The sequence below is a fragment of the Canis aureus genome, chromosome 27, assembly GCF_053574225.1.
Source record: "Canis aureus isolate CA01 chromosome 27, VMU_Caureus_v.1.0, whole genome shotgun sequence".
In the NCBI taxonomy this organism is placed as follows: Eukaryota; Metazoa; Chordata; class Mammalia; order Carnivora; family Canidae; genus Canis; species Canis aureus.
In genome coordinates this window covers 18450974-18463014 of record NC_135637.1, presented here as the reverse complement: position 1 = coordinate 18463014, position 12041 = coordinate 18450974, and the positions used below count along the sequence as shown (strand labels likewise).

The window sequence follows — 12041 nt, the reverse complement described above, 5'->3', positions numbered from 1 at the left end:
AGGAGTCTGGGAGGTGATTCCAGGAAAGTTGGTGTCACTGGTTGAGTTCCCCAGAAAGTGGACTTGGTGAAGGAGTTAGCATGTAGGATGTTTATTAAAGAATGCCCTTAAAATCAACACCTATAAAAGTAAGGGGAAATAATCAGGGATGGAAAGCAGGGGGAGATGAGCCAGCATGCAGGCCCAGCCATACCTGACCCGACATTACAGAGAGCTCTGAAACTCAAATGACCCTGTAAGTAGTTCAAAACTTGGCTAGGATTGATAAGCCTTATAACCATACACACACAAGTTGTTAGGTGTGGGCTTCCCCCAGAATGAGATTTGTCTTTGGGCAAGGCATTTGTCTGCAGCTAGATGATCCCTAGAGGGCTGACAGTTGAAAATCATCTGCCAACAGCACTCCCAGCATCTGGGGCAACAAGTCATTCAATGAAGGGACATCTGCATGTTGTATCCCACTATACAGTAGGGGGTGGAGTAAGTGAGACAATGAAAGGAAGGAAGTCAATCAACAGTATGTTATTGGAGAGGTTACCACTGAGCAATCAGATTATCCCACCTAGGGTGGCAAGGGAGCTCAGGTATTTCTCTACCAACCCATGTCAGTCATGGGTTGAGAGCTAATCCTGTGGACCATTAATGTCCTGGACACAGGCTCATGGGGTTCCAGTTACCAGAGAGAGCCATCAAGCAGAGTCACTGTGAAGCTCCCTAGGAGCCTTGAGCTGAGTATGTATAAAGTGGTGCCACAGGTATATGAGCAGACACCAAGATTATCTGCCAAAGTACCAAATTGTTAACCAAGAGCAATCCAAAGAGGGTTTTTCTATCACAAAAAACAGCTCTGACTCCTCTTCTCAACTGCCCAATTATCACAGAATCATCCTTTTGCCAAACTGCAATTAGAGTGATCTCCTTAAAGTACAAAATCAAATATGTCACTCCCTCTGCTTAAAAGCCCATCCTGCCTCCCTCTCTGTTACAAGAAAAAGTCCAAATTTCTCATTCTGGCTTAAAAGGTCCACCTCTAAAGCATGACCTTACCTCACTTTATCTTCCACGACCTCCCCAGTTAAACTACACTTATTTATGTCCCTCAAATTCATCATGTTCTCTCCCTTTCAGGCCTTTGCATGTGGTGTTTCCCTTGCTTTTAATATTCTTCTTCATTTTTCTCCACTCCTGTAGCTCAGGTCTGAGCTTCAGGTCTCAGTCTGGTGGTGCTTCCTCCAGGAAGCCTTCCTTCCACCACAAAGTGGGTAGATGCTCCCTCCTTACCATCCCCTAGCATGCTGAACTTCTCCATTGGTAATGTTTTATATACTGCTTTGTATTTTTTGGTTGATGGATCTGTCTCCCTCACTAGGCTAAGCTTTGTAAGGGTGGAGACCATGATTTGCTCACCAATATGCTGTCAGTACCCAGCACAAATGCATGGGACAAGGCAGTTACTCAATAAATTGTGGGGGAATAAATGTGGAGACAAATTTACCCCAAATCCACAATGTATGATGCTCTATATCTTTTCCAATGTGGTCCAGCTCCAACAACAACTTTTTTGTTTGTTTGTTTGTTTTAATTTTTTTGAGAGAGCATGAGGAGGGGGAAGAGTAGAGGGAGGGTTAGAGAAAGAGAATCTTAAGCAGGCTTCACACTCAGCATGGAGCACCACATGGGGCTGGATCTCACAACCCTGAGATAATGACTTGAGCCAAAATCAAGAGGTGGACACTTAACTGAGAAACCCAGGCACTCCCCAGTAATCACTTTGAAGCAATACAGACAACGTCTTCACCAAGGAAATCTTTGCTGTCTGATCTACTCTTTTGTCGATGGGATGATGACTTTTCATGCCTCAGTGTTGTGAGAAAACTGACATTTAGCATCAGAAGAAGAAGGACTCAATGATTCAAGTAAGGAAAGGCTTTTAAAACTTCCAATTATGAAGTGTGGTGTGTGAAGGAACAGAAGTTCCTACAAATAAGAATGGTTTGGTTAATCAACAGGAGAAATATGGATTTAATGAGGACTCTTCTGTGGCTGAGGTACAGACCTAATCTTTTACAACTGCCCTCAGTAAGAAAAAAGCAGATGATAAATCAGAAATCCAGAATCATTTCCAAGCTGCAAATATCCAGTCCCCACACTAATTGACCTCCAGAAATGACACTGGAGTTTTGGAATCTAAATACATCTAGATGTTGGGCAGCCCAGGTGGCTCAGCGGTTTAGTGCCACCTTCAGCCCAGGGTGTGATCCTGGAGACCAGGGATCGAGTCCCACGTCAGGCTCCCTGCATGGAGCCTGCTTCTCCCTCTGCCTGTGTCTCTGCCTCTTTCTCTCTCTCCATGTCTCTCATGAATGAATAAACAAAATCAAAAATAAATAAATAAATAAATAAATAAATAAATAAATAAATAAATAAATCTAGATGTCCAAGCAATCAATAATCCCCAGGGAAGGTTCCTGGCCTAAGCTTGAGTCCTGGCCTCCCGAGTCACCCTCTTGCTCTCCGAACAGCATGAGCTTCACCACCTGCTCCACCTTCTCTTCCAACTACCAGTCCCTGGGCTCCATGCAGTCGCCCAGTCACCAGGACCGGCCGATCAGCAGCAGCGCGGCCAGCATCTATACAGGCATGGGGAGCTCGGGCTCCCGGATCTCTGGATTTCTGTATCCCACTCCACCAGCTTCCGGGGCAGCTGGGGGTCCGGGGGCCCAGCCACGGGGATGGCCGGGGCTCTGGCAAGCATAGAGCACATCCAGAGCGAGAAGGAGACTATGCAAGACCTGAATGACCACCTGGCCTCCTACCTGGAGAAGGTGAGGAGCCTGGAGGCTGATAATCAGAGACTAGAGATGAAAATCCGGGAACACCTGGAGAAGAAGGGACCCCAGGTCAGAGACTGGGGGCATTACTTCAAGACCATCGAGGACCTGAGGGCTCAGATCTTTGCAAGTGCTGTGGACAATGCCTGAATCGTTCTGCAGATTGACAATGCCTGGCTTGCTGCTGACGACTTCTAAGTCAAGTATGAGATGGAGCTGGCCATGCGCCAGTCTGTGGAGAGTGACATCCATGGGCTCCGCAAGGTCATTGATGATACCAATGTCACTCGACTGCAGCTAGAGACAGAGATTGAGGCTCTCAAGGAGGAGCTGCTCTTCATGAAGAAGAACCATGAGGAGGAAGTAAAGGGTCTACAAAACCAAATTGCCAACTCTGGGGTGATGGTGGAGTTAGATATGCCCCCAAATCTCAGGACCTGAGCAAAATCATGGCAGATATCCAGGTCCAGTATGACAAGCTGGCTCAGAAGAACTAGGAGAAGCTGGACAAGTACTGGTCCCAGCAGATCAAGGAGAGCACCACAGTGGTCACCACACAGACCGCTGAGATAGGAGAAGCTGAGATGACCCTCATGGAGCTGAGATGTACTGCCCAGTCCTTGGAGATCAACCTGGACTCAATGAGAAACCTGAAGGCCAGCTTGGAGAACAGGCTGAGGGAGGTCGAGACCCACTACACGATGCAGATGGAGCAGCTCAACAGGGTCCTGCTGCACCTGGAGTCAGAGCTGTCCCAAATCCAGGCAGAGGGGCAGCACCAGGCCCAGGAGTATGAGGCCCTGCTGAATGTCAAGGTCAAGCTAGAGGCTAAGATTGCCACCTACCATCACCTATTGGAAGACAGGGAGGACTTCAGTGTTACTGATGCTCTGGACAACAGCAACTCCTTGCAGACCATCCAGAAGACCACCACCCACAAGATTGTAGACAGCAAGGTGGTGTCTGACACTAACGACACCAAAATTCTGAGGTGTTGAGGCACCAAAACAGGCCAATAAAATGTTCAGACGTCAAATAATCATCATCGCCATTATCATCATCATCATCATCATCATCATCATCATCATCCCCAGGGAAGCTAATCGAGTTAGCTGGGGCCCAGCAGACATGGCCTGAAAGAAATTGGACAGAACCTAAAGGAAATCCATCTGTAGGCCAGAAATGGAACTGAAACTGGAAAATAAGGAATTGGTACTACAATTCTGACAATGGATGCTTCTTCTTCCAATACATGATAAACTCCATGAAGACAGGAATTCTATCCATCCTTTTATAGATGTCCATCCTTTTATAGAGTCTAGCATAGCACCAGATATGTAGCAAGTCTTCATCACATATTTGTTGAAAGAGGGAATGAATAAATAATGAAATGCTCTAACACTTTCTCTTAAAATCTTGCAAAATCATATTCCTGACAATTTCTCCAGTTGTATGTCTCTCCATTCTCCACAATGCAAATGAGTCTCTAGCCAAGGCAAAAATGTGGAGGAGCTGAAGCTCTCATCCATTGATGGTAGAAATATAAATTTGTACAAGTGCTTTGAAAAACTATTTGGTGGTGTCTACTAACATTGAATGCATACTACATGACAACCTAAAAATCCCATTCCTAGGTATATGCTCAGTAGAAATATGCACATATATTCACTAAAAGACATACATTAAAGGTTCATAGCATCACTATTCACAATGGCCCCAAACTGGAAACTCTTGAGATGCCCATCAATGCTAGAATGGATAGAATGAATAAATATGTTGGGGTATGATCACACAATGGAGTGTGGTAATGAGAATGAAGAAACTATAGACAGCAATGTGGATGAATATGGTAAATACAGTGCTGAGCTAAATAAACCAGACACAGGATACTAGTGTATGATTCAATCTATATAAAATTCAAAAACAAGCAAAATAATGTATTCGGTTAGAATACAGGAAGTAGATAACCTTGGGGATGATAGTGATCAAAAGGGGTTATGGTGGATATTGACAAGCGCTTGCAATAATCCATCTCTTGATCTAGGTTCTGGTTACATAGATAAGTTCAGATCACAACGATTCATTGCACTGCATGTTCTTATGATTTGTGATTTTGCTATATTTGGGTTATATTTAAATTTTTAATTTTAATTAAAAATAATTCAAATAAATAAACAAACAATTCTAGCCAATGACTTGCAAACCCAAATACCTGTGTATTTAATGTATGTGAGAGACATGGGTCATAGGGCCAGCTATGAGGATAGTAAGGAAATGGTAAGGACTAAGTGAATAGGGAGTCAAGCCCCTCTAAAGACACTTAAATTCAGATTTTGAAAAATCTGTGCTCACTCAACCAAACATGACCAGTGGCCCAGTTCAGCCCATGGTGTGACCAATTATTAGTCTTTTCAGGTCTGCCCATGCTCAACCACCCACAGTCTGTAGATACACCTGACAACCTGCCTCTAAGCCTTTGCTCCCACCCTGTCTTCTGCCACCTTCTCCCATGGCAATGCCTTCATCATTGTCGAAGATCTAGCTCAAATGTTTACCTGGTGGAAAGCCTTGCTGACCCCTCCTCTCTCAAGCACTAACAATCACTTTCACCTTTGTGCTGCCATAAAATTATGGTCACCCCATAGAGTATAAGCTCCAAGAGGCCCGGATTCGTCTTGTTCCCAGCTTTACTGCCAACACCTAGGACAGCACCCTGAACATGGGAAATGCCCAATATAGATGTTGAAATATAGCTGGGGAAAAATATTTACTATAGCTCTGTAACTATGCTCTTTATCCAGAAGGGTGTGGTTACAAAGCTCATAAACAAACATGCATAGCCTGTCAGTCCTCCATATCAAATCCAGAAGACTATAAACAGTTCCTTATTGGGATTTGGGTGGTATATTCCAATCCCTATAGACTCCAAAGAGGATTAAGATTTTGAAACTGTTCCCCTGTTCTAACACTCTGCCAATGCCAACAAGTCAATTTCTTCCCCCTCAGGAATTATACCCCATGAGGAATTATCCATTTGGAAGCCTCCTCCACTCGGACTCTCATTCTCTACCTCCCCTTTCTCCCAGACCCTTAGCTTATTCAAGCCATTGCTCAATCTTCTTACGCTTAGTTTCTAGTGCAATTTTTCAGCCATGTGAATCCTCCTTTTGTTTAATGATTGGGCTGGAGATTGTGGCATGAAGAAGGAGCCCAGATCCTTTAAGGAGAAGAGGAAGTGTACTCAGCCTGGCTTCCCTCACAGTGGATTATCAAAAAGTAATCAGACTTATACTGCCAAGATTAAAATCTTCCACTACCTCATCCTCTAGTCATTATTAGGCTTAAAATTATCTATCTCCTTGGTATTTACCACAGAAAGATGGGAGTGGAGGGAGAAAAATATGTTCCCTCCACTCTGCTGTCATAATAATCATCACACTGTATTTTGACTAGATGTATATAATCTGCTTCCTTTAGGAGACTAAGCTCCCTGAGGGCGTGAACTATGTTTTATTTTTCTATACATCCTCAGGGCACTCACAGAGGGATGGAAGTGGGTGCCATATGGTGATATGCTCCATTGGGTAGCAGTTGAAAGAAAAGCTGCTGCCACTGGCGAAAAAGGAGCATTTTAAACCAAATTCATGTTTGCCTCCAACAGATTGCATCTGTCCAAAGTTCTGTACTTATGCTACAGAAGACAAAAGGCATCAAGTGGGAGTTTGGGCAACTGAAAGCTTGGCCATTCAGAATGATGCGTCTACATATAGCTCTCTCTACTGGAAGCTTCGGGTGCCTGCCTTGACTTCAGTGTTCAGAATACTGCATGCAGGGTAGAGGATTTAAGATGCTATAAATACATTCTCTAGACTGTAAGAGCATTCACTGGCACCATAAGGTGCCAGGACCATACACATGGTGGAGATGGGGCGAGGGAGATTCTTGTTTAATTAAAAATAACTTTTTTCTTAATATAAGCATCATATATGTGAATTGTGGAAGATTTCAAAAGTACAGGGAAGCATGATTTTTTAAATACATGTGATACAAGTACCTAGGAATAAACATCATAACTCCTTCCAGGCTTTTATATACCAATCCTGGCACTGGTCTCAGAGAGTGCTTGGCTCTATCTTCATGTGAATTCAACTCTGCTACACATGGTTTCTGCCAGGTGTAATCCTTTCCTCTGTGCCTCATCTATGCCCACTGCCATGTCCAGTTCCCTCCAGCATGGTAACTCTCATCTCTGGTGGACACTATGCATCCTTTGCAGCTCATTCTCCATTCTATGTCACATGTGCAGTTATGACATAAACTCTGTGCCCTGCTCCTCTCTTCCCTCTGGACTATCAAAAGCCTATTTGTAAACCAAAAAAAAAAAAAAAGTGTGATTATGTTCCTCCTATATCCACCCTAATTCCTGTCAAAGTGAGATAGATGCCTTGGACTAATTAAAAAAGCATACATACTAGGAAAATGAGAAAATACTATACACACACCCCAACATTTCTGCATTTCATCAAATCCAAGATGCTAGAAATTATAAGACACCATTTTTAAAAATCTTATTGAAGCATAGCAAACAGAGAGAAAAGTGTATAGACGCAAATGCATAGCTCAATGAATAATCACAAAGCAAACACCTGTGTGACCACCAGCTGGGTCAAGAAATAGGAGGATGCCAGCCTTTCAGAAGTCCTCCCTTCACCCCCGCCCCCACACTGTTATGTTCCCTGTATCCTCTCAAAGGTAACAACTGCCTTGACTTATAACACTATATCTTGGTTTTGCCTGGTTTTTTTGAACTTTATGTAAGTAGTATCATACATTATATATTCTTTTGTTTATGACTTCTATCATTCAACATTATATTTGTGAGACTCATCCTTGACTCACCACTATTTTATGTAGCCCTAAGAAAGAAAAAACACTACCAATTAAACTAGGGCACAAAGCTTTCTTATCACTTAAAATTTTTATTTCATACCTACTTAAAGAGCTATTTTAGATTTATTTGTTCAGACTTTTATCACATATTATTTTTATGCATTCATAAAAAAGGGAAAATATAAGCAAAAGATATTGGTAGGGTGTTCCTAAAATTCCTATGTGTTCAGAATCCAATTCTTCTGGGGGTCTGGGGGCACCTGGGTGGCTGAGTTGGTTAAGTGTCCAATTCTTGGTTTTGGCTCAGGTCATGATCTCAGGGTCCTGGCATTGAGCCCCACATCAAGCCCCCAATTGGCTTCATGCTCAGTAGGGAGTCTGCTTGAGGATTTTCTCCCTCTCTCCCTGCCCCTGCCTCTGTGCTTGCTCATACTCTCTCTCTCTCTCAAATAAATAAATAAATCTTTTTTTTTAAATAAATAAATCTTTAAAAAAAAAGAATCCAGTTCTTCTGAATCACTTTTGACTAACAATCAAAAATGTCCATTTCTTTTTTCACACAATGACATTCATCATATTATTGCATTGGTGATTTGTTTTTTCTTCAGAGTATACCACTATGGTCTCCAGAGTTTTCTCCAAGCTGATGACCCCAGGCTGAAGAGTTGGATGCTGGAAGTTTCTTAACAGAAGCAGCAATAGAAGGTTTTTAGACAATAACCAGAATTCACAGTCCTTCCTTCAATGGTCCTTAATGGCTGGGCGACTAAAAGCATTCTGGAGCCAAGTGATCCATTTAGGCCACCAGGAATATGAGCCTAGTGTGCAAATACTCAAGACAATGACAACCACATAAAAATGGCTGTCCAGCTGGCAGGGATTGTAAGATGCCACTGATGCCTAGATGCATACAATTTCTGAGCTGACACAATGCTATTTAATGTGTATTTTAGAAACGGCAAAATGCAATAATATTTTAATGTATTTATCTTGCTTTTTCATACAGTAAAAATGGCCATGTGGTAGGACTATACTTTCTTAAGACTAGGAAGAGAAAAGCATACAACCAGAGAGGAACAATCCAAAATGTAAAGAACATATTTTGGTGGGAAAAAAAACTGAGAGGCTTATTCCAGTTTAAATATAAAATGAAGTATAAGATGGATTGGGCTGAATTTATTTAAATTTTCACTAAAGAAATTATTTGATGCTTATGTTTTATTTCTCTAATGATTTCACAGTAGCTAGGTTCACCATCACACAGAATACCACCACCATCTTCCACCCAACTTCCCAAGCCATAAACTTAAGAGATATCTCCCTTGCTCATGACCCTTACAACCAATCTGTGTCTAAATGGCATCTCTCTACTCACCTGAAAATCTCTCTGATCTGCCTACCCCCCTTCCCTTCATCACAAACATTCCAGCTCAAACCACCATGACCACTCACTTTGATGACTATAAATGTATCCTTACAGGTCTATCCCAGTCTCTTCTAGACCCATGGCCATCCATCTTCCACCTAGCAAAGAAAGGATCCTTCTCAAATGTAAGTCGGGTCAGGCCATCCCATCGCTCTAACAAATAATGTCGTTACCACAGCTCCTAAGTTCCTGTGTTTTCTGGTGGGGAAATACTATATAGAGCCATCCTGAATGACTATAGGGCACATGATTCTCTAGATTCTGATCTACTGTGCTGCGGAGATGTGTCCTATACAATTTATCTAACCACACACAGCAGCCATCATCTCTCAACCTCTCCAGCCTCATTTGTACCACATTACCTTTGCTCCCCACATTGGACCCACATGGACCTTCTTTTAGCCCCCAAACATGCCAAATTCCTTCCCAACCTTGTCTATGCTATTCTTTCAGGCACACTTACCCTCAATTCTCACTCAAGTAATACTACTAATCTCCCATGTCTGTTTGAATAATACTTCTTCAAGAAAGCCTTCCCTGAGTGTCCAGGCTTTCTGTACAACCTGTCATAGACTTGGTTAAAACTGTTAACAGATACTTTTTCATGTGCTTTATGACTGAAAACTCTGTATTCTCATCTGGCATATAAACTGCCCAAGAGAAGAAACTATCTCCTCATTAATATATTCCCAATGCCCAACATAATACCAGGCACAGAGAGGGTGTTCAGTAAGTAGGGGATAAATGAATGAAGGATGGATGCAGGAAGGATGGATAGAAAGACAACTGAATTAAAAAACGGAATGGATCCCTTTAACACAAGCAGAAGCAGCATTACTCCATTGATTTGGTATCTTCACATTCTTCTCTCCCTCTTCTTCCTAACCTGTCACCTACTTCATTTGGTCTGAGAACCAGGACCCTCCAGTGGGTACAAAATTACCTTTAACCTAGGATAATCAAACGCAGTGCATAAAACACAAGATAACCTAGGGTAACAAAATGCAGTAAATAAAACACAAAAATAAAACCACATTGCTCAATGGTTAAGCATATGCCTTTGGCTCAGGTCATGATCCTGGGGTTCTGGGATCGAGTCCTGCATCAGGCTCCCCACAGGGAGCCTGCTTCTCTCCTTCTTCCTGTGTCTCTGCCTCTCTCTGTGGGTCTCTCACAAATAAATAAATAAAATCTTTAAAAAAAGATATACAGTTACATATGAAATCAGATAAGCAATGAAATTTTTTAGTATGTCAAAATGAACAATAACAATTTCATTTTGGCATACTTATTCTAAAAAAAAATCACTGTCAATTTGAAATTCAAATTTAACTGGGAATCTTGTGTTTTATCTCGTAACCATACTTCAACCTCTTCAAACCTGGGTCTATTTGTCCCAGCCCCAGCCCCTGCCTTTTGCTCACCTCTCTATCACTGGTGGCTGACATCTGTGGACTACATTTCCCAGGGACCATTGCTAGCTGGCTTCTAGGACTGGCCAGTGAAAGGCCCAGGTAAGATAGTGGTGGGGGACAGTAAGAGAGGAGTCAATCTTTCCCCCTCTTCTTATTAGCCTCAGGCAGCATCTCTAGTAGCAGACATGTCACTTCTGTAAGTCCAGCTCCTGTTAAAAGATTCTCTGTGGTTCCAGCTTCCATAGGGTGACCTCGGCTCCTGTTCACACCATCCTATCTTTGTCTCTTGGGCCTGAGCCAGAAGGAGCTTCCTGCAATTGCCAATCACTGAGCTACCTCACCATTTCACTTTCTTAAGCTTCTCTGTTCTTTGCTCATCTGTGTAATCTATTCCCCACATTAAACTCCTTTGGTACCAACACCTCAGAAGGTTTCTGTTCTCCTGTTTTGAACTCTGACTCATACACCTAAGTCTCTAACTTCTTGCATGGCCTGCTGACCTGGTTGTTGAGCATAACTCTTCCTCCAAGATTATAAGCCAAGGGTACCATCTACAGTCCATCCTCAATTTCAATGCTTCCCTTGGTCTACTTTTGGGGAAATGGTTTCATCATTATTTTTATGAGTAATAATAATAGAGCTAATATTTATTGAGTAGTTACTATGTGCAAAGCACTACATCCATTTCATCTCATTTACTTTCCAATGCAACTTTATGACTTGATACTATTATCCCTATTTGCCAGATAAGGAATTTGAGGCTCAGAGACCAAGGTGATACATTTAGGAAAAGCAAACCCTCAGCATGTGTGACTCCATGCTCTTAATCATCCCCCTCTGCCTGGGACTCCAGTCCCATCCCCCTCTCACACCTTCTATAGGGCATACTCTTAGAGCCAATGTCAGTTCTCTTGGGAGGTTTGGGTATCTTTAGAAGCTGTTGTGTAGGCTATTTCTGGAGGGGCCTTTTGAGTTTTTCAGCCAGCAGGCTGTATCTTGAGGCTGCTTCAAATGAACCATTCTCAGTGGTATATGTATGTGTGTGGCGGGGGTGTGGGTAGGTAGGGGTAACCAAGAGGGAGTGACCTTGAATTTTGAAATGAAGTCATTCTGTGTCAGCTGTCAAAGTGGTGAGAAGCCAGCCAGGCAGCTCCACAGGGGACCCAGGGAGACATGAAAGGCACACAGAGTCAGGTTGAAGGAGATGTTAAAAATCAGGCAGAGGGACTTTTGGCACCAAGAGAGTATCTGCTCAACAAAATATGAAGTGTCACCCAAGCAGCAGTGTGATAAGGCCACTTGATGTATGTTACCTGAGAATGGCCCATTTTATAGCAAAAATAAATAATGAAATGAGATTGACACCTATCCCTCCATCACTCTTTCATGTTTCTGGAGAAATTGCAGCTAATAGAGCACTGCATGGCTCTGTGCTTCACAATGAGGAGCCCACAGAATTACCCCCAAAGGGATTCAAGT

General features: G+C 42.6%; 1 pseudogene; it reads left to right on the top strand.

The window, feature by feature from the left end:
- Positions 1-2523: 2523 nt before the first annotated feature.
- On the top strand, positions 2524-3829 carry LOC144299628 (keratin, type I cytoskeletal 18 pseudogene; annotated as a pseudogene).
- The last annotated feature ends 8212 nt before the right edge of the window (positions 3830-12041 follow it).